Genomic DNA, 24,459 nt, shown 5'->3' with positions numbered 1-24,459 from the left:
TGCAACCATGTTTCTTCACATGCTGTGATCTGGCCTCAGAATAAAGAGCCCTCATATCTACCTCTTCTGATTTGATGTTACCATATAGTGGGGAATATGGATCACAAAGGTAGCGTAAAACATCTGATTTGAGGGCAGCCAACCATTTATTGCCACATTATCTGCTTCTGAAAAAGAGACTACAAAAGCTGTCCCCACCACTCCTCCCTTTCCCAACACATAAAACTTGATGAGATATTAACATCTAAATTACAGCACTCTTTATTTTCATTCTTTTCTGTTCCAGAGGCATTAGACTGTTTCAAACTGTCTTCTGGGGAAGCTTAATAAGACCTTATGCTTTTATGTGGGTCTTTCCCAATGCGGCAACCTGATGTCACTCCCTGTGTCCATGAAGGGGAATATCAGAGACTGCTGGCAATTTGGGCCCTTGTTGTCCGTATCTCAACACAAATTCAACCTTACAGGTGCTTGAGCCCAACAGCTTGAACCAGATAAAAGGTAAAATTTTTGCTCTCCTCCACCTGTGAATACCCTGGGTGTTTAGGCCCTTTCTTGCCTGTTCTCTTCCTGTCGGCATACCTGTAATATGAACCCAAGATAGGCTTTTAATTAGCAAGTTGGAAGGACTGAAGCCATGCTGTCACTGGGCCTGTTGAGGCCTGTTTTCCATGAACAGTAAGTGAAGAAGAGTGTTATCTAGCAAGAAAGCCCTACTGCTCCTGCCTCCCCAGCCATGGTCACACTTTGGCCATACCGTGTGACTTGTAGGATCTTACTTCCCAACCAGGTTTGAACCTGGGGCCTTTGGCAGTGAGAGAGCATAGTCCTAACCACTGCACCACCAGGGAATTCCCTAACTCTTCTTTTAAGGCCCAGCTCAGATGGCACCTTTTTTCTATGGTTTTTCATAATACCTTGTCCTTTCTCCACTGTCCTCTGAGCTAGTGAGCAAATGAGTTTGCCCATCTGTCTTTCTCAGGATTGTATGTATAATATAGATTTATTAGTTTGTGCCTATGCCCTGTTTGCTAGTCTATGATGACACAGTTACTTTATTTTTTCAAATTAATTTTTATTGGAGTATAGTTGATTTACAATATTGTGTTAGTTTCAGTTGTACAGCAAAGTGAACCAATTATACATATACCCTGTATTCAACTCTTTCTTTTTTTTCAATTCTTCTTCCATATAGGTCATTACAGAATATTGAGCAGAGTTCCCTCTGCTACCGAGTAAGTTCTTATTGGTTATCTGTTTTATATACAGGAGTGTGTATATTTCAGTCCTAATCTCCCAATTTATCCCTCTTCCATTTCCCCCTCTGTAACCATAAGTTTGTTTTCTATACCTGAAACAGTTATTTTGTTTCCATTTGTACCATATGTACAAATGAACAGATCCATCTATGGTACCATAGGGCTGACATGTAAGAAATGATCATTTAATTGCTTGCTGAACTAAAATGACCTAAAATAATAGATTATATATGCAGTAATAAGTAGAGCTTAACTATATTTAAAACTTTCTTCTGGTATCTACTACCTGGATAAAAAGCTTGCTTGAATAAATCACCGAAGCACTGACTTAGTTACATTAATATTACAGCAGCTATCATTAATTGAGTGTTACTTGTACCAGAAACTACCATAGGTACTTACAACAACTCCATGTAAATGATGAATTATTCTGCCTATCTTAAAACTGAGGAAACTGAGGCTCAGAAAGGATAAACAACACCTGTGAGATTTACTAGAGTCATATTAGACATACTCTCTTCTTACTTTGGTTCTCCGCTCAACTACTTTATTTACTTACTCTTCCGAAGCTCACAATACCTCACTCCCAAGATATTTGCAGCTGCCCCCAATTCCGTATGTGGGTGACGGTGCAGGTGGAGTGCTCAGAATTCTGAGAACTGAAATGCAAGCTGGAGTAAAACTCCCTTATGCCATTTTCAGTAATGTGTGCTCATATCCCCAAGGAGCATGATGTTAAGATAAAGACACTGATCATGCTATTTAGTGTTGCAGAGGTTAACTGTTTTGTGGCAGTGAATGAATCTTAAGTCCTCTCAGAACTTGTAGAAAAAACCTTAAAATACATAAAATAAGGCCATCTATCTGTAAGCCCTTCAAAAGGGATGAATAAAAAGGCTTTTAAGATGTTGGTCATCTTTAAAATGTTAATTTATTAATTTATTCATTCAAAAGTATTTATTGAGTGCCCACAAGGCACTAGCTACTATCTGAGAAGCTAGGGCTACTGTGGTGAACAAGAAATATAAATCCTTGCTCTTGGGTTATGCTATTTTGTGCTTAGTCGCTCAGTGGTGTCCAATTCTTTGTAACCCTATGGACTGTGGCCCACCAGGCTTCTCTGTCCAGGGGGATTCTCCAGGCAAGAATACTGGAATGGGTTGCCATTCCCTTCTCCAGGGGATCTTCCCAACCCAGGGTTTGAACCCAGGTCTCGTGCATTGCAGGTGGATTTTTTACCATCTGAGAGACCAGGGTAGCCCCAAAATACTGGAGTGGGTAGCCCATCCCTTCTCCAAGGCATCTTCCAAACCCAGGAATCGAACTGGGGTCTCCTGTATTGCAGGCAGATTCTTTATTAGCTGAGCTATCAGGGAAGTCCACTCTTGGGGTATATTCTACGCTGAAAGGAGATGTAGAAAATAAAACAGATCATTATAATGTTATGTGATGGAAATTCTACTGGAAGAATTAGAGCATGCTGTGAGAAGAGACGGGGAGGATTATGTATTAGTCTGCCAGGGCTGCCATAACAAAACACCGCAGAACTTAACAACAGAAATTTACTTTCTCATGGTTCTGAAAGTTGGAAGTTCAAGATCAAGGTTGGCAGAACTGGATTCTCCTAAGGCTTCTCTCCTTGGCATGCAGATGGTTACCTTCTCACTGCACCCTCACATGTCCTTTTGTCTGGGTGTGCTAAGAAGTTGGTCACTTAAACTCCTAATTTGGCTCTTTGAATTCTTCTGCTCTCTCCTAATAGATACGTTATCTGTCCTTAAGTAAATAGGAGTTATTTGAGGGCAGGAACTGTCCTCTATTCTACATACTCTACTATATTTCAGAGGCATGTTGAGTGAAGATCTAGAGTTCAGATTTCTAGGGTCAAGCTGCCTGAACTTGAAGCCCAGCCCAGTCACTTACTAGATGCAGAAACTTGGACAAGACATTTATTTTCTCTTTGCTTTGATGCCCTGATTTTTATAAATGGGTATAAAATAATTATCTGTCTTGTTGAGCTTTTATGAAGATTAAATGAATTACTTTAAGGAAAACACTTAGAAGAACCCCTGGCATGCTGGAAGTACCCATTATTCTAGTTGTCGCATTCACAAGAACTTATCCTGTCCGTGTGAGCATCTCATTCTATATATTATATTGTCTCTATTGAAATGGTTTAAACTATTTTGAACTTTGTACCAAAGCAACTAAACTTTGGTCCTGTCAAAATCAGCCCTTGGTAGCAAGCAAACTGGGGTTATGTGGATCTTTAGAGGCTATTCAACATCAGAGATTGTATGTGAAAGTAAGGAATTCTCAGAATGACAGGGAAGGTTAGATTAAGAAAATGTGGATTCAGTAGAGCAGGAATGGTTTCTTCTGTGTCACCTAATGTCAGAGCAAATTTATTTGAGTTCTCTAGGCTTGCTGCTGCATCTGAGATGATGGGTATTACAATTCAAATGCATATGTAGGAGCTAAACTTGCTTAGATAAAATACTTTTGGGTACATTGCTGAAAGCATTATCCTTCAGGTTACTGAAACGACAAGTGCTCTTTTTGTGGGTTTTTCTTTTGAGAGGGTGGTTTGTATGCATTTTAAGAACTTTATTGAGAAACAATTTATATATCATAAAATGCAGTCTAGATTTAGAGTGTATATTTCAATGGATTTTAGTATTTTAACAAACTTGTGCAACCATCACCACTAATTCCAGAATATTTCCATCACCCCAAGAAGACATTTCACATTAACAGTCCCTCCCTTTGCCTCTCCTTTCCTTCACCGCCTCCTCAATCCTAGGCAATCTCTCACCTCTCTGTCTCTAAGAATCTGTCTACTCTAGATTTGTATATAAATGGAACAACATAATATGTGGTCTTTATAGCTGCTTTCTTTAACTTAGCATACTGTTCTCGAGGTTTCTCCATGTTGTATCATGTATTAAGATTTCATTCCTTGTTATAGCTGGGTAGCCATTCATTACATGGATATGCCATATTTTGTTGATCTGTTCTTCAACTGAAGGAAAGAGTGTTTGTTGCACTGTTATAAATAATGATGCTATGATCATTTGCAGACATTTTCTTGGTGTGTGTGTGTGTGTGTGTTTTTCTTGCATATATACCTAGAAGTGGAATTTATGTGCACCTTTAGACCATATTAATATGGCTTGAATATTTTTATAAAGGAGTAAACTCAAAGAACTTTATGCTGCATAGAAAGATGAGCACAAGGAAAACCTCCCTGAAGGTAACAGGATATCTTCAAATATTTTTCTCAGCTGTTTCCACCACTGTGTTCTGAAGAGGCAAGCAAAGATAATTCCCATTTTACAGATGAGGAAATAGGTTGTGCTGAGAAACTTGAGTTTAAATCACATGTCAGTCAAATGGAAGAGAAGGAAGAATAACCATTGTTTGTATGTTTTATTCCAAAATTCTAGCCGCTGCTTTATTAGGATATTATTGTGTTCCTACAGCCATAGAAATTTTTATAAGCTGATAACAAAGATATATTTATAAGATCAAGCTACTTATATAGCAAATTCAGTTTTCTTTTTTATGGATATATGTGGACCTTGATGTCTATACTCTGACACTTGGGCTGCTGAGTGAGTCTAGACAGGATTACCAAACAGTATGCCATATACCAATTTCAGGTTTTTAACCTCAACTGAGACCTCAAGACCATCCTGCAGTTGTCATGTTTCTGGTCAATCTCTACTTTAGGAGGTAAGAAGCTGTCAGGGGCTATGGGATGTCACATCTGATGTCTCCAGCTAGATTTCAAGATTTTTAGTGCAAAGATCGCCTCGTGTATTTTTCACTGTTAGTGTCTACTGGAGTGACTTACATTGAGGGTATTCAGTAGGGATTTTCTGATGACAGTTATTCTGATGACCTTCCTTCCTATTTGGTGTCTACTGGAGTGACTTACATTGAGGGTATTCAGTAGGGATTTTCTGATGACAGTTATTCTGATGACCTTCCTTCCTATTTGGTTTGATCGATCAAACCCTTTGCAAGATCAAACCCTTTGCAAGAAGACTTTTATTTGCAATTTATCAGGCATTTAATACAGATAATGTCTTCATTATATATGTCAGTATGTTGAAAGAATTACCAAAATATTTATATATTAAGGGATAGATATTAACTGAGGCTGAATATTTTCTAGGATTTAATATTGGTAATAATTTATAAAGAGAACCTTAGTGCATAACTTGTCTAACTTTATCCCTTTCTTTCCTTTTAGCTGTACTCATTCTCAGTCTAGCACTGGAACTGATCCTGATGTTTTTCCTACTAAAACTGAAAGGGATCTGATGGTTCGTGGCCCAGTTTAGTTTAATATTTTCCTTATTGGTTTTAGTTTGCTAGGTAAAGAAATGACTACCTTTGACCTTAAACTTAACTTTGAAAATGGAGAGCATTTGAGGATTTGAGAATGTGGCCAATACAAGCTAAATGCGCCAGGGCTTCTTATAGAGCTGAAAGTGAGAAGGACGTGTGCAATCATTGCCCTGGCTTCTCCCTTTCCAAGTGACAGCCATTCTTACCCTTTATCTACAAGTTTTTATTTGTTAGAAGATTAGTCAAGTATGAGACGAGACAAACATGAGACTGGGTAGGAATGAAGGAGACAGAAAGTGAAGCACCCTGTCGAGCTGACCTCTTGCTTTGTTTCCTGTTATCTTGTTTGACTCCTGGCCAAAAACTTTTATCCTGAAGTTAGTGAGTAAATCATAACAGACAGGATTAGACATTTCAAACTAGTGCCAATCCACCTAGATGCAGCTTTAGTCATAGATTCATACATAACAGCTTATAAGAGATTAATTTTACATCCCAAGATCTCTGTACATGAAAATATTAATGCCAGAGGCTCTAGGATGGTTTCAACAAAAAACGATAAGTGTGCAAAATATAATGAATGTATTGCTTTGAATAAACTCATATACTTTGAGTTATCATTGGCAATTATCTTGAAAACTCAGGTCACAGACAAAATTTATACTATAGAATGTATACTGTAGAATCACAAGCTTTTCTCAGTCATAAAGTCCAGATATCATGTGCATATAATAATAAGTTCATTGGTCCAGTTTTAGCTTCCTAATAAGCCTTCAGAATTAACTCATAAATACAAGTTACTGGTTCCATCGTCCTACTAATTAAGATGAAGCCATTTTCTAATGATATTACATAGTTTAATGGATGGACATCATACTTCCAAGGTGCTCCATGTGTCCATGCATGCTAAGTCGCTTCAGTCGTGTCTGACTCCTTGTGACCCTATGTATCATAGCCCACCAGGCTCCTCTGTCCATGGGATTCTCCAGGCAAGCATACTGGAGTGGGTTGCCATGTCCTCCTTTATGGGATCTTCCTGACCCAGGAATCGAACCCACATCTCTATGTCTCCTGCATTGGCAGACGGGTTCTTTACCACTAGGGCCACCGGGGAAGCCTGGGGTCTCCATAGTCTATGGCAATAGGAACGGGAAAATTCAAAGCACCCATGCTTCTGTCCTAACAGATAAAAGAAGGATAATTTTTTAAAAAGTAAGTTAAGGCTAAGAGTAATCAGAAATTTATTTTTTTAATTTTTAGTTTTCGGCCGCATGGCATGTGGCATCTTAGTTCCTTGACCAGGGATTGAACAGGCACCCCTTGCATTGAAAGTGTGGGGTCTTACCTACCAGGCTGCCAGGGAAGTCCCCAAAGAAGGGTATTTTAGTGACTGACTTATAAAAGTGAATTATATTTTTGCCAGAGAGAAGTAGAAAGACAAATAATAATGTCTGATTATATTCTAAGGGTATTTTACTTTAGTCAGCTTAATTTACTTCATAAAGAGGACACAATCAGTTTTATTTTCTAATCACCTTCTTGAAATTCATTATTGCTTGGAGGGCACTGCTTTACTATCATCAATTTTTTTATATTGGGAAAATCTCCAACTGTGTGAGTTTGTGATCCTATCTTATGAAAACCCTGGTACACCACAGACTCTTTTGGCTGGCACAAATGAGTTCAACCTGAAAGGCTATAGCCAGAGTTTATTGTTTACAAAACCAGATTTCTGTTAGTGTGGCTCTGCATGTTTCATCAGCCACTTGGAGAAATGTGGTCCTTGGTGTATTTTTTTTCTCCCAGATACCAACAGGAAAAGAATCTGAGTTGTAGCTAAGTGCTCCTGACATGGCAGACTGTTGATGTAACTGGAGACGCTTCTGATTCTGATAGAGGTCACAGGGGTATGCTAGCCAATGACTGGGTAAAGAGATAGAGGTTCCTTCTCACAGAGGGAAGGAGCTATAACGTGAAGACCATGGTCTTTGCTTTATTATCTCTGAACATGTAAAGGGCACCAAGTTCATTAGTCTAGATGCATTGAAATTTCTGATAATGACTGGCCATTTACAAGCAAGAAAAAAAAAAAAAAGGAAACAAGATGAAACAAAGGCATGAGGGGAAAACCAAACAGCCTATGTTCTCTGAAATGCAAGAAAAGAAAGGTGAGGGTGTGTGATGGTTCCCAACATCCCCTGGAGAAGGGAATGGCTACTCACTCCAGTGTTCTTTCCTGGAGAATTCCGTGGACAAAGGAGCCTGGCAGGCTATAGTCCATGGGGCTGCAAAGAGTAAGACATGACTGAGTGACTAATACTTTCACACTTTTCAGATTTGGAGGGGGTTTCAGGGGTCAGATCTGCCTGTGAACTGCAGAGCCTGAATCCAAGAGAGATGCAAAAGGCTGAAACCAAGGGATCAAAGCCAAAATCAACAGTCAACCCCCAGATTCAGAGTAAGCATTTCTCTAAAGGGGCTGAACTCAGAGGAAGGAAAACTGAAGTCACCAAGGCTAAGCAGATAGGACCAGACATTTAAGAGACAGAGTCTGGAGGGAATTCCAAAGAGAGATGGAGGGTGCCTTCATGTGTGTCCCATTAGGGCTGAAGGGAGAGGCTAAGAAGAGCACAGAACACTTACATGTGTAAAGAGAACGAAGATCAGTGGCTTACAGAGAGACCCTGTCTGGAAAGACATCAGGGAGATCGACCATTTGCATGTGCATAAAATGTCTAGGAAGAGACCTAGAGACTAGTTCAGTTCAGTTCAATTCAGTTGCTCGGTCATGTCCGACTCTTTTCGACCCCATGAATTGCAGCACGCCAGGCCTCCATGTCCATCACCAACTCCCAGAGTTCACTCAGATTCATGTCCATCAAGTCGGTGATGCCATCCAGCTATCTCATCCTCAGTCGTCCCCTTCTCCCCCTGCCCCCAATCCCTCCCAGCATCAGAGTCTTTGCCAATGAGTCAACTCTTCACATGAGGTGGCCAAAGTACTGAGTTTCAGCTTTAGCATCATTCCTTCCAATGAACACCCAGGACTGATATCCTTTAGAATGGACTGGTTGGATCTCCTTGCAGTCCAAGTGACTCCAAGAGTCTTTTCCAGCACCACAGTTCAAAAGCATCAATTCTTTGGTGCTCAGCTTTCTTCACAGTCCAACTCTCACATCCATACATGACCACTGGAAAAACCATAGCCTTGACTAGATGGACCTTTGTTGGCAAAGTAATATCTCTGCTTTTCAATATGCTATCCAGGTTGGTTATAACTTTCCTTCTAAGGAGTAGGCGTCTTTTAATTTCATGGCTGCAATCACCATCTTCAGTGATTTTGGAGCCCCCAAAAATAAAGTCTGACACTGTTTCCACTGTTTCCACTGTTTCCGCATCTATTTCCCATGAAGTGATGGGACCAGATGCCATGATCTTTGTTTTCTGAATGTTGAGCTTTAAGCCAACCTTTTCACTCTCCTCTTTCACCTTCATCAAGAGGCTTTTTAGTTCCTCTTCACTTTCTGCCATAAAGGGTGGTGTCATCTGCATATCTGAGGTTATTGATATTTCTCCCGGCAATCTTGATTCCAGCTTGTGCTTCTTCCAGCCCAGCATTCAGAGACTAGTAGGATTGTTTATCTCTGGGGAGGGAGACTGGGTGATATCTCCTCCAGGAAGAAGAGGAGTTTTGACTGTATTCTGGTTGTTTTTTGTTTTGTTTTAATTCTGAGCTACATAAATATAGCAAACAGAAGTTGTGTTTTAAAGAAAATTAAGTTTTTAAAGTCAAGTTTTAAAATTTAAAGTTAAACTAAAAATTAAAGTGTTTAAATTTAAAAAGTTTAATTTAAAATTTTAAAGTTAAGTTTTAAAATCAAGTTTTTAAAGAAAATTAAGTAAAATTAAAACAAAAACAAAAATTTCCTCCAAGAAGAGTGGGAATAAAAGGGTAGGGAAGAAAAGAGAAGTCGAATATAAATGGGAAATAAGAGACCATTTTCTTCATGGTTTAGTTTTAGTTGGTAAATTCATGAATGTTTCTAAAGCCAGCAAGTATGGGTCATCTTTGCTATTTCCATCATGAATTAAAAAGTGAAGGTGTAAAAAATGTATCAATGTCCCTATTCTTCTTTAAAAGAGTACTTTAAGTTATGACAATGACTGAAAAATTGGGCCCATAATCAAGTGGGAATTATATATAAACAATCTGCTGGTCACTTAACAACATATTTGGTTATTCATAATAAATGTTATCAAAAAACATTTCTAGTTTCACACCGATGCATTTTTTGAAAATGCTGAAATCACACCAAATCTTAAAAACCACTGCTGGAAATGTGTGGTTCAACCCAGATAGCAAATAATGATACTTGAAATAACGTTAACATAGTAATCTGTATAGGACAAAGAGTCAATATATACTGAGGAGTATTAACTAAAGAAGGTTAAACATGGTAAATCTTGGCAGTATTATGGGAAATCCATCTCTCTCCAGTTACTATGGAAAGTTTTCTTGGAGAAGAGAAATTGCTATTGAATGAACAAAGAGAGGAGAGGGAATGCCAGGCATGTAATACCTGGGAACTTTCAGAGATGCACGAGGGATGACTAGGTAAAGCCCAGATAAGTAGATGTTCTTAGGGGAAATGAATTGTCCAGAGGATGAAAAACAGGAAGAGAGTCAGCCTAGCAAAGACATGGGAGAAGAGGCTGGAAGAAGAGACAGGATAGAACACACATCATGTTCAATGGAATACGACCCAGCTATAAAAAAGAACAAAATGTTGCCATATGCAGCATCATGGATTCAGCTAGAGATTATCATATGAAATAAAGTAAGTCAGAAAGAGAAAGATATATATATATATATATATATATATATATATATGCTCAATGGCACCCCACTCCAGTACTACTCTTGCCTGGAGAATCCCATGGACGGAGGAGCCTGGTGGGCTGCAGTTCATGGGGTAGCGAAGAGTCGGATATGACTGACCGACTTCACTTTCACTTTTCACTTTCATGCATTGGAGAAGGAAATGGCAACCCACTCCAGTGCTCTTGCCTGGAGAATCCCAGGGATGGGGGAGCCTGGTGGGCTGCCGTCTCTGGGGTCACACAGAGTCAGACATGACTGAAGCGACTTAGCAGCAGCAGCATATATGATACTGTTTATATGTGGAATCTAAAATATGGTGCAAATAAATGTATCTACAAAAGAGAAACAGACTCACAGACACAGAGCTCAGACTTGTGGCTGCCAAGGGAGAGGCAGGGGGAGAGGGGTGGACTGGAAATTTAAAGGTGGTAGATGCAAGCCGGACAAGACTGAAGCAACTTAGCAGCAGCAGCAGCAGTAGATGCAAGCTATCACATTTAGAATGTATATACAAGGTCCTACTGTATAGCACAGGGAACTCTATCCAGTCTCCTTAGATAAACCATAATGGAAAAGAATATTTTAAAAGAATGTACATATGTGTAAAACTGAGTCACTTTGCTGTACAGTAGAGATTGGTACAACATTGTAAATCAATTATACATCAATTTTAATAAAAGAATATACACATGTTCAGAATGTTAAGCTGCACAGTCCCCTAGCAAATGACAAGAGTATGAACAAGCCTGTTGGCAAGAGATTGTGAATGGGATGAGGAACCAGACGAAGAGAGTGTTTCAATAAAAAATTGATCAGCAGTGTCAGGGCTGCATAAGATACAAGAAAAATAAAGACCTACCAGAATCCTTTCATTCATCAGCCACGGGTGATTGGGGACCTTAAGAGCAGAGTCAGGGCAGGGTGGAGCAGGAACAGACTTTTATGATTTGCAAGCTGGGTGAGAGCTGGAGACATCGAGTTCAGGCAAATCTTAAAAGAAGCATGGCTGTGAAGGGAATAAGGAATTTGAATGGCTAAAAGTGTCAAGAGGGGATTTCTTTCATTTTGTAGATGAGAGGATATTGAACGCTACATGGAAATGAACAGTAATGAGAGCCTGACCCCTATCTTGAGTTAGTGGTACAGTAAGGTGGCTAAGTGTGACAGCCATGAGCACAGGAAAACTGGCCTTGGAAAGAAGACATTGTTTACAGAGAAGGAAGGAATAACTAAGTTTTTAATTCACATCCTATGGCCTCTACCTCAGCTTAAGCACCTTCAGTCCTTAAGGAGGTATTGCATTATTTTCATGCATGTTTAGTCCAGAACCCTTACATATATCTGGATATCCTGAACACTCATGGGACTGTTTGCATGCTGGCTCTTCAGCATCTGGAGACAACCCAATTAAAAAGGATTTAGAGAGTTCTAGGGTCAAAACTGCACTTAAAAGTACAGCAGTGAATGTTCCTAATTGAGGTTGAACAAACCATCCCCCTTCAGTCCCACTACTGTGCTCAAAGTCCCTCTGGCCAACTCTGTGGACCCAGGAACACAGAGAATTATTGACAAAAATTCCTAAGACCAGGCCAGTAGAAAAGTCCTCTTGACCAGAGGTCCCCAACCTTTTTGGCACCAGGGACCAATTTTGTGGAGGACAATTTTTCCATGGACCAATATGGAGGGGATGATTTCAGAATGCACATTACATTAATTGTGTTTCTATTATTATTTAAACTTTATTTATTTATTTTTATTTCTATTATTATTGTATCAGCTCTACCTTAGATCATCAGGCATTAGATTTTGGAGGCTGGGGACCCCTGCTCTAGACAATGCTATCAGGAGTCTGGGTTGTATACCTAGTAAGGGAGGAGGTGGGCCCAGTCTCTTTCCTAGGGCCCATTTAGGTCCGGAAGCTCCAGAGCCAACCAGCTGAGGACCAAGGTCAGAGCTGTGTCTATTAGAATGAAAACTCTATGGGGGGCAGGTGCTTTGCTTGTCTTTAGTCCCTGACATATACTAAAAAACGAAGTGAGTAAATGGAAGCATTCTACCTGTAGCACCAGCACAGAAGCTTGGTGATGGTTCTGCTGAACTCTTACTAGACAGCTCACAGATGAGAACAGGGGATCAGGCAGTTCTCTGGCAGCACAGCAGTAGTGCTGGGGAATCTGCAAAGGGATTGACAGGTGGCAGAAGGTCAGGAGTGGTCTCCAAGGGACAAGCAGGGGCAGATAAGGGTTGAGATTCAAATTAGGGACATTTGTGTCCTCAACACAGAAGTAGTGTTCATCATCAGTCATACAGAGCCTTGATTTTCTTATCTATAAAATGAAGATAATAACAGCAAGTCCCTCACATTTTTGCTGTTAAGATTAAACAACAGCATGTTTAAGTGTAAAGGTCTTAGCACAGTTGGGGAAAACTGTTGGACCTTAGACAAGAGCCTCTTTTCTTCCCATCCTCAGCACCCTGGACAGAGTAAGTTCTTATCATCAGGGAGAAGAATATGCAGTGTTTGCATGGAGTCAAGTGTAGTTTCATATGTGAAAGCAGTAAGGTGAGTATGACAGTTATTGCCCTAAAGACCATGAGTGACAGTGAATGTAAACTCCACTGCTGACAGCCTGAATCAATACATATCAGGAGTAATGATCCATTGACTCTAGGTGATGAGAGAAAGTTATGATGTTGTGGATGTATTATGGCTTCTTGGAAGTTTTATTGTGTTCCTCATGCATTAATATAATAACAAGAAGTATGAATCATTTGCTTCTGGACTGCAAGAAGCTTCAGACTGAGATATTGATCATTTAGTGTCAGAAAGTCAGCCCTGGAAGAAAAACAACCTGCACAGTGCCATGGCACCAACTGACAAGTGCTTTTAATTTGCAGCTAGCCACATTAGGTGATTTGCTTCTGGAATTATTTGGGTCCTGTTTGGGAAAAAAAACCTATCATGTTAGAAGGGGAGTACATAAGTCAATCAAATATGGGCACTGAAAGTAAATTTTAAAATGGAAAATTGAGCATTATGTCCACAAACATTTTGGGTGTCCACTGTGTGCCTAACTTTGTTCTAGGCATCAGAATACAGACTTTCATATCACACATGCCCTGTCATGAAGACATTTGTGCTGCAGTCACAGCCAAATTAATGATGAATTGGAAGGCAAGATGGTAAATAGGAAGTTTAATGACAGATGACAGATTGAATAAGATGGGAGCTCAGAGGAGTGAATCTTAACACAAATGTGAAGAACCATGGCAGACAGTGTCCCTTGAATATTAAAGGTTGATTAAGAATTACCTCTATACATAGGAGAGATGTGAGGATGCATGCCAGATCACCTCAATCATGTCCAACTCTGTGTGACAGCATGGACTGTAGCCCGCCAGGCTCCTCTGTCCATGGGATTCTTCAGGCAAGAATACTGGAGTGGGTTGTCATGCCCTTGTCCAAGGGATCTTCCCGATGGCATGAGCCAATACGTAGTTGAGAAAAAGCATGGTATTTGAATGGAGAGGAGAAGAGGCCCTGGAAAGAGTTTGCTATTACATATGTTGCAAGGCCAAGGGTGTTGGGAGACAAATATGCAGAAAGAGGAAGAATTTAGGCAACAATCTGACTTGCATTTCATGTTGAGATAAGTAGCCTTTATCTTTTAAGTGAATTTTACTGAAGCCACGGCTGGACCTTTAAGAGTTTTAGGCAGAGTTATCACCTGATTACATTTAATTATATCAATATTTCATGATGTAGTAAGCTAAAAGGAGAAGGATATTTATATACCATGGAAGTGAAGTTGACTGGGCACTCAACTCTGAGGCAGACTCCCTTGTGATCACCTCTAGTCATTTATGGCCAGTGTTCCACCTCTCTTGTTTTCTCTCTGAGCATACCATCGAGTAACATCCTGCATTCTCTTTCATGCTGCTGCTGCTAAGTCACTTTAGTCATGTCTGACTCTGTGCAACCCCATAGACGGCAGCCCACCAGGCTCCACCGTCCCTGGGATTCTCCAGGCAAGAACACTGGAGTGGGTTGCCATTTCCTTCTCCAATGTATGAAAGTGAAAAGTGAAAGTGAAGTCTCTCAGTCGTGTCCAACTCTTCGAGACCCCATGGACAGAGTCTACCAGGCTCCTCCGTCCATGGGATTTTCCAGGCAAGAGTACTGGAGTGGGGTGCCATTGCCTCTCTTTCATGCTAGGCATACCTAATAATCTCCTGTGACTGGGACATAAGTGATGTTTGTATAATTTACATATCCATAGTCACTTGTTGAGGTTTTGTGTGGTATTAAAGAAGAACACACAAAACTGTATACAAATATTCCTCCCTTTGCAAATCACTTATATTTTTGAAGCTGAATTTTTAAAAATCATTTACTTAACAAAATCAATGCATCATCACAGATTGAAGGCAGGATATATATAACAATTCAGCTATTTTTTCTCAAGTCAGATATGAAAAAGATTTGCAAAAGAGGTAAAATGAAGACATGCTTCTCCTTGAAATTTTTTGTTTCAGAAGATATATTTTCAATAACTTATTATTTATATTAGCATACAAGCAGTCTATCTGTTTCAGTCTTGAATACAGAAAGCATCAGTAGGTATAGCCTATATAAAAACTCCTTTTGGGGGTCCTCAATAATTTTTAAGAGTGTAAAACAGTTCTTAGAACAAGAACAAAAACTAAAAACTGAGAACTAGTATGCTAGAACAACCAGGTGATTGAAATCTTACATTTTATTCAAACGTTTTATTTATGTTCACCTGTTTGCCTAAGCCAGTAGCAACTACTTCCCTTCTCTTAAATCCTGTTAGCACCTTATTTGTACAGTGTCATTTATTACAACTTATTATGGCTTCTTTTTGTGGTCGTTTAGTCACTAAATTGTGTCTGACTCTAGCCTTTCCCTTCTCCAAAGGATCTTCCTGGCCCAGGGATCAAACCTAGGTTTCCTGCATTGGCAGGAGGACTCTTTACCACTGAGCCACCAGGGAAGCCCATGGCCTCTTTTACCATGTATTAAATCTCTTATTAGAGTGTAAGCTTCATGACGGTAGGATCTATATGTAATTTATCTTTCTGCCTCCCACTGTATCTATCACAGTTGTAGCACTAAGTAAATACTAGTTTGGTGAGCACAACACATAAAATGAGCACACAAAACTTCCATCGCCAAGACCACTCATATTTGGTATTTGAATCACGCTTCTTGACTACATTTTACCACCAGACCCAAATTCAGATTGCAGGTGTATCTCACTCTTTCTTCTGTCCCATGTTTCTCTTCTGAAAAAAAAAAAAAAAGAAAAAAAAAAAACAGATTCTATATAGTACTAGTATCAGATATTTTTTCTCAAATTAATCAGAAGAAAAAGCATCAGTGCCCAAAAGTCTCTGGGAAATAAGCCAATAAATATCTCAGTATTCTATCATGTTAGTCACTATTGACCATATAAGAGAGAGAGAGTTATAAGAGAAAAGGGAGAAAAGCAGTCTCGTCTATTGAAAATTATATAATTTTTGCTTCCTGCATTCACATTCTTTGCCATCTGAGCTACCAGGGAAGCCTACATTCACATTCTTAATGATGACTAATTAAGTTCTCATTAATCAGGGGTTATTATTGACCCCTTATTAAGGGATCATAGATATGATTAAATGAAAAACTATGGGCATCAACGAACAGTAAAGAGACAATTTAAAGTTGTTAATCTAAGTGCATTCTTACAAAAGAATTTAATCCCTCCTTCCTTTATTTAAAGCAATTATTAAAATTCTTTACATAACCTGCATTTGAGTTTTAGTTAAAAACAAACAAACAAAAAACAAAACTAAGTTCCTCATGAAAGAAATTTCAGTAGAAAATTCAGGTGGTATGGTTTCAATTCAGTGAAAACATAAAAATTTCTCATTAATTTCCTCAATTATATGCAAACATTTGAGTAGATCTTAGGATCACAGTGACTAGTAAAAGGTAATCCGTCACTACAGGAAATTATTTCTTGGACTCCAACACTTTGCTGCATTATTTTTTCAATAGAATAAAAAGTTATTTTCTTGATATAAATCTGACCTATTAATATCTGATTTATGTGCTTGCTATGGTGTTTCATCACGGAGAGAGAACAGGCAAAGCTGCACAGCATGTTGTCAATAGGTCTTTGTTCTGTCAGAGAAAAAAATACAGCTTTTCCCTTGAAATACTTCTTCACATGCATGGGGTGCTTATGGAATCACCAAGACTTAGGTGTATTAGCTACAGCAGAATAGCTTTTTGAGATAATTTCTTACTATAAAAAACCTTGCATCACAAATTTTAAAAATATGTAAAAATATGAAGAAAATTGAAATATAAATACCAAGAAAAGCCTCTGACAGAAAAGCTGATCATGACTGCCTGAGGCCTGAGGTGACTATTGAATTGAAAGCTTCTATTTGCCTTTCCTCTACTTTTTTTTTTTTTCACTCAGCAAAAGCCATTATGACCTTATAGGCCAGTTAATATCATGCCATTTCATTAATCATTTTCCATTGCCCTGAGGACACATAGAAAATGTTAACATGGTCCCAACCCTGCCTGATCCAACCTGATTCATGGCTCCAGTTCCAGTTCTCATTCTAACTCAACAGTCTCTTCTCTATCTTCTACAATGTGGGATGATTCTTATTTGTTCTTCAAGTCTCAGCTTAAATGGAACTTCTTGAGAGAAGGATTCCCTGATCCCTCAATCTAAATTAGGTCCCCCAAGTTTTTCCATATCTTTAGGTTCCTTTATACTGTTTCTCAAACTTTGTAATTATACATTCACTTATGCATTTAATTGTGTTTCCCCTCCAGATCGAAAGCTCCCTGAAGAAAAGGAAGCTGTTTACCAGGTTCTCCATTGAGTGAGAGGAGTATGCAGGCCAGTGACTGATGTCTATTAAATAGTGGGCCTGTCCCTTTTTTTAAACTTTTTATTTTGTATTGGGGTATAGTTAATTAACAGTGTTGTGATAGCTTCAGGTGAATAGCGAGGGGACTCAGCCATAAATATACATGATCTATTCTCCCTCAAATTCCCTTCCCATTCAGGCTGCCACATAACACTGAGCAGAGTTTCATGTGCTATACAGTAGGTCCTTGTTGGTTATCTACTTTAAATACAGCAGTGTGTTCATGTCCATCCCAAACTCCCTATCTCATACCCAGCAACCATAAATTTGTTCTCTAAATCTAGGAGTCTTCTTTTGTTTTGTAAGTAATTTCATTTGTATAATTTCTTTTTGGATTTCACATATAAGGGATATCATGCAATATTTCTCCTTCTCTGTCTGACTTACTTCATTCAGTATGACAATCTCTAGATCAATCTGTGTTGCTGCAGATGGTATTATTTAATTCTTTGTAATGACTGAGTAATAGTCCATTGTATATATATAACACATCTTTATTCATTCCTCTGTCAATGGACATTAAATTTGCTTCCATGTCCTGGCTATTATTGTAAACAGTGCTGCAGTGAACATTGGGGTGCATGTATTCTTCTGGATCATGAACATGTCCTTTTTGATGGAATAAACCTTTAATTAATAGACGTTCAGATGATCATGCCACATATTACCAGTGTGCACCTCCCCTTTCTCATGAAGACCCTTACCAAGGTAAAGTCTGGCAAACTTCATCAATGAGAAGACAAGATTCCGAATTCTAGTGATCAAGATGAACTGAAAAACTTTTTCTTTAATTTTCCTGGACTCCCCTGAACCTTTGAGGAAGGCAGAAAAAGTCTTTGCCTCAAGCGTTATTTTCTTCAGGTGACACCATCTGGGAATACAGGTAGCCATCAGGTACCACCAGATCACTTCTTTTGGTATCTGCAAGAGTAACTTCTCTTCTCAGCCACAAATAGGTTCTTTCTTTTCAAACCCTTGCAGAGACTATATTCCCAATATCCCAACATGCCCGAGGTCAGAGACTGTTGATCAGTGGCCAGCTGTACCTTGGGTCTTAGTCTGATTGTGAAGAAGGATGAAGTCAGGAAGAGCTCTGTGAACACACTATGGAATGCAGCCTTTTGTAACAGCCCCCTGTACAGGAGGAAATGTTTTTCTTCAAGACCATTCCTGATTCTGGTTTCCTAATTCCATTTCTGAACAGCTTCTCTGCACTGTGTTGGCTGTCTTTGGGAAAACAGAAGGCCCTCCTGAAGATGGTGAAACTGTCCCTTGTCTCTCAGTAAGTTCCCTTGATCTTGCCTCTTTGTCTTGATTTGGACTTTATGTTGAATCATCTATTTTCCCATGCTCTTCCTAATTAATTTGCTAGGCTAAATTAGTGCCAAATAAATAATGAGTTTCCAAATTAACTGACACCATAATGGAACAGAGGTTTAATTAATTTACTCTCAGGGGCCTTCTACAGACAATTGTAAGTTTACAGCATAAAGTGATGGTATTTATTAATGTGGAAAGTTGTCTTATTTTAACAGGCAATTTTAATAACCAGACATTAATATGGAGACCTTTTCATTCTTATCTCTGTAAACAACAGGATCCAGGTCAGGCAAAGATGTACTAATATTCAGTACACTTAATTTCATATAAGGTTATTTGATTTTGCTTATGTAGCATTGAGAATAGTTGACAACTCTTTCAGCCTTAATAGTTTAAGTAATCAAGATGATTTTTAATGCCTACTCATATATTAGAGGCATAAACATATGCAGACATCTCTGGTATTTGCCTTTCACTAAAGCACGAATTGGAAGCTTTCTACTAAGACTGCCTTTAGTATATGCACTATTTCCATCTCTTCTACTTCCCTAAATAGATGCATGTCAGCTATTTCTATAGAATCCTAGATGGACCATAAAGTGGTGGAGACTGTATAATAGCTGGTAACTTCTACTTGGTAAACATATGATTTGGGAAAATCATATCCTCTGAGAACTCTGATTTATTCTTGCATTAAATGTAGATATTGTAGACATTCAAACACCCTCCCTATTAAATCCATTGGGTTGTTTGGACCATCTGTATCAGTAATACAAATTGGTAGTAATAACAATGATTCCCATTATTTTGTTATCATTTAGAATTTCTACCTTCTAAGCCTCTGATAGGTTCCTCTTTTGGCCAGCTCTAACCGAACCAGATGGTGATGGGATTCTGAAATGTAGGTCTCAGTATACTTCAACTAACCTGAAAGACAGAGTGAAGTTTGTAGAAAAATGTCTGGCTAGAAAAGTATATGCCTCTTAAGATCAATGATTTGAGAGGGTAATTAATGAAGAAGGGGAGATAGAATTTGCTCAGTCTTTAAAGAGTGTGGAGCAGAAATAGGTAGGGCTATAAGTAATATTGAAAATATAGATGATTCATATGACAGAGAGGAGGGGAGAAAAGATGAGAACATTAAATAAAGTTAATGTTCTGTCATGTAAGTATTCAATAAAATTTCTAGTTAATATTTCAATATATTTTTTAAAAGGTATGGTTTTTCTATTTGCATTAAAGGAAAAGTGTTATAATTTATGCTAAGAGAAGATGTGAAAATCTGTGTAAATGTTACTTAGGATTTCTCTATGAAGCAGCAATAAGCAGTTTAAACAAGTATGTAAAACCCATCACAGAATATGCTCAAGAGAGGAAAGATAGATTCCCATGACCACTAAAATGGGAGCAGTTACTTGATGTTCTAAAGCTTAAAAAATTTTATATTCTAAGATTTATTTCTCTCATGAATAAGTTACTTAAAGAAAAGTAAAAATTTGAGGGGACAAAGGTGAAGAAAGGAATGAAGGAACTATAAATGTTCTTCTACTTCAAAAATTTTCTGACATCTGAGCCAGAAGACTTTCTGCATCTATCAGTGACTTCTTCTTCATGTGTCATAGAATGAGTTCAGCATGCTAAAACTGAAATTTATGAAGAGTTAATATGCATTAGTCAGGAGAAACTTTGTGCCTCTGCATAGATAAACTCCACAAGAAAATTCTTAAAGGGAAAAATTAGCTGCTGGCACAGGATATATGTCTTAATAATATTACCTGTACTCTCTTGAGACTCATATCTTTTTCTCTCTAGACAGCAAAGATAGAGTCCATGGTAGAACATCCAGTATGTATTTTTATATTTAAAACCTCTTACTGATTTATCTGTCATTCAAAATAAAATCTGTTGTATTCAGCATTACTATTTTCATTTTAGAAATGAGGCAACAGATTTAGAGAGGTTTAAGAACAAGAACAGAGTCATTCAGCTAGTAAGTTGCAGAACTGAAATTCAAAGAGGGGCAATGTTTTCATGTTCCTTGTGCTTTGCTGCTGCTGCTGCTAAGTCGCTTCAGTCGTGTCTGACTCTGTCGATGTCTGACTCCCCGTGGGATTCTCCAGGCAAGAACACTGGAGTGGGTTGCCATTTCCTCCTCCAATGATGAAAAGTGAAAGTGAAGCCCACCAGGCCCCATCAGCTCCATCCAGGCTCCCTGTCCCTGGGATTCTCCAGGCAAGAGTACTGGAGTGGGGTGCCATTGCCTTGTGCTTTAGCTATAGTGTAAACCTGGACTAATGAAAATATGTGCCCTTTGGCAAATATGTCTCATAATCATGCCTGGTTTTAATGCTTGTGGGTCTTAGGACACAGATATCAATGTAGGTCCATAGATCTAAGTGTTATGGCACCCTACTCCAGTACTCTTGCCTGGAAAATCCCATGTACGGAGAAGCCTGGTGGGCTGCAGTCCATGGGGTCGCGAAGAGTTGGACACGACTGAGTGACTTCACTTTCACTTTTCACCTTCATGCATTGGAGAAGGCAATGGCAACCCACTCCAGTGTTCTTGCCTGGAGAATTCCAGGGACGGGGGAGCCTGGTGGGCTGCTGTCTATGGGGTTGCACAGAGTTGGACACGACTGAAGCAACTTAGCAACAGCAACAAACTGTTAAACTATATTTTTATCCTTGTATCCTGAGAAATCTACCTTTATCAAGCAAATTTTTTTTAAAATTTAATTGAATGATAATTACTTTACAATGTTGTGTGAGTTTCTGTTGTACAATGACATGAATCAGCCTTATGTATACATATATCCCCTCCCTCTTGAGTTTTCCTCCAACCCCACCCCTTCATCCCACCCCTCTAGGTTAACACAGAACACCAGACTGAGGTTCTTGTGTCATATAGCAAGTTCCCACTAGCTATATGTTTTACACATATACACATGTGTGCATTTCAGTGCGACTCTCTGAATTCATCCCACCCTCTCCTTCCCCCACTGTGTCCACAAGTCTCTTCTCTACATTTGCATCTCTATTCCCATGGACAGATGAATGGATAAAGAAGTTGGGGTACGTATATACAATGGGATATTACATGGCCATGAAAAGGAATGAATTTGAGTCAGTTGAACTGAGGTGGACAAACCTAGGGCCTGTTATACAGAGTGAAGTAAGTTAGAAAGAGAAAAAAAACTCATATACTAATGCCTATTTACGGAATCTGGAAAAATGGTAGTGATGAATAAGGCCAGCTTTGAATTGAGAACTCTTGGTCTCCTTGTATTTCCAAGATGTGACTCATATCCCAGCTCCCTTCTCTTCGCACCCTAGGCTATGTCTTGTGCCCTGAAGGGCCTTACGTGTAACTGTGTAGATACTCCAGGCCCTGTAGCCACACCCTATCCATCACCTCTCCGCCAACAGCTGGCTTCCCTTTGGCCTGGAGACACACACATGCGCCCTGAAGTCCACCTCAAAAAAGCAGACCCACACAGGCTCTGCAAGTGTGTGCAGGACAGTCTGGGTGGAAATTTCAGTTTCCCTCGTATCCCAAGTCTGGTCTAGAAGTAGGGGGTCTGGGGGTGTGCACTCTGTATTAGCTACATGCATTTGCTCCTGTGGATTTCTTAATCCACAAGGAGGGGCACAATCAGAGGGGGGGTGAGGAGGGGTAGAGGCCCCTGATGTTGGGTATAAGGATGGTTCTGCTCACACTTGTAATTTGTAGTAGCAGGGACAGAAGTGGTTCCCATAACTTGAAATAACCAATCATTCATTACCTGTTCATAGGTCAGCACTCTTTTCATTCATCTCAGAAAGCAGTGGTTGAGGATCTTTCTAACCTTCTCTCTAATCTTCACCTACTACTCCTCTGTACTCGGGAATTGAGGTAAAGAAAGAGAAAGCAAGTGAAAAACATATCAGTTCAACTCATTTGACATACTCTCAAATTTTCAAAAGAATTCTGGTCTACATTAGCTACGAGGCCAGTCTGAAATCCTCTCAGCAAATGCTTGAAAAAATGGACCAAGAAAGAGCAAAAACCCACTTCACTATAAGCTAGCCCACCAATGTTCTCCCTGGAATCTGGGCCAATAACTCATGATGCTACTTACCAAACTGTTCTATGCCCTTCCCTTTACATCCATCATAAGAAATGTGCTAGGCCCCAAGAAGCTTCAGAATTAAAGAATTAAGACTCTAGGACTGAGCTGACTGAAAAGTCATCACCTTATGCCTTTTATCAATGTATATCAACATAAATTATTTGAGAGAAAAAATTACTTCCTGATGTTCTTCATGTTGAAACATATGGAGTGCAGGCTCTGCCAGGAAGAATGTGTAGATTCCTGTAGTCAGTACTTATTAGCAGTCTGAAGAGACTATTGAGTATGAAGCACATAATATGGGAAATTGATCAAAGACCTATCTCTAGTTTCTGTGGAAATTAGCATATTTACCTAAACAATGATACTGTTGCAGGAAGGGGGACCCCTTCCAGGGCCCGAAAGTGCACTCTTGGCTAACACTCAGAAATGAGTTGTCTGAGGAGACACACATGCTGACAAAGCAAGAGATTTTATTGGAAAGGACGCCCAGGCGGAACCAGGAGGTAAGGGAACCCAGGAGAACTGCTCTGCCACGTGGCTCATGGGCTTGGGTTTTATGGAATGGGATTGGTTTCTGAGTTGTCTTTGGCTAATCATTCTGACTCAGAGTCCTACCTGGCAGTGTATGCATTCCTCAGCCAAGTTGGATGCCAGCAAGGATTCTGGGAAGTGGTTAGACACGTGGTGTCTCCTTTTGACCTTTCCCAAACTCTTCTGGTGAGTGGTAGCTTATTCATTCGGTGTTCCTTACCATGACCTCCTGTCATAAAATAACTCACACAAATGGTTACTATGGTTCCTGGCCAAGGTGGCGGTTTCAGTCTATGTGCTTTCCCTAACAATACTGGATAAAATTTCAGGATGAATTTAATCTAGCGCAATCCCTTTGCTTTTAGAAATGTAATATAGATGTTGAAGCTAAAGAGAAAATAAAGCTGAAGTTAGAAAAAAGCTATCATAAAATCATCATTAGTAATAAGTATTTTAGTAAACAAGTCTACTTTAAGGGAAGCTATATATTTAAGTTTCAGAGACTGGTTGGTGAAAATACTAATGTAAGACCTCTTCCTCTTTTTCCTAAACATAGTGGAAAATTAAATCAATTTATTTTATGAACAGGCTATTACGAAGAAACATGAAATGAGAACAGAATGAAGATGGAATGAAACCTTTTAAACACACATTTTTTACTTAAAACATAAGTGAAAGCAAGTCCTTGCTTAATGAATTTACCAAATTTTCTAATGTGTGCATTAACCACTGTTGGCATTTAGCTGTTGCATAAAGTTGTGATGTTGGTTGCTGAATGAGGCCTTTGTGGTACTCTGCGTCGGTGGTCCCTATTACTTGGCTTATTGTGAAATCATCTACAGTAATGCTTTCAAACTTTAATGTTCCTGTTACCTGTGGATCTTGATAAAAATAAGTATCCTGATTCAGCAGGTCTGGGGTGGGGCCTGATATTCTGCATTTGTAACACATTCTCAGATAATACTCAGTTGCTGGTCTGTACACCATACTTTGATAGCAAAAGCCTAGAGGCCTGCATAAAGATACATATTCTATGGTC

General features: G+C 39.1%; 1 long non-coding RNA gene across 2 annotated transcripts in view; it reads left to right on the top strand.

Moving 5' to 3' along the window:
* The window catches only part of LOC138988998 (uncharacterized), a 176,541-nt gene that overhangs the window by 44,819 nt on the left and 107,263 nt on the right, over positions 1 to 24,459 (top strand). The window contains exon 4 of one of the 2 annotated variants that reach the window (XR_011465249.1): positions 287 to 476. The exons of the other annotated variant lie outside the window; for it this stretch is intronic. This is a non-coding gene — a long non-coding RNA (uncharacterized lncRNA). Of the gene's footprint in view, positions 1 to 286; positions 477 to 24,459 lie in introns of those variants that run through there. 2 annotated transcript variants of the gene reach the window in all.

Source organism: Bos mutus, chromosome 8, assembly GCF_027580195.1.
Source record: "Bos mutus isolate GX-2022 chromosome 8, NWIPB_WYAK_1.1, whole genome shotgun sequence".
NCBI lineage: Eukaryota > Metazoa > Chordata > Mammalia > Artiodactyla > Bovidae > Bos > Bos mutus.
The sequence above is the reverse complement of the archived record's forward strand: the minus strand, read 5'-3'. Positions and strand labels throughout refer to the sequence as shown.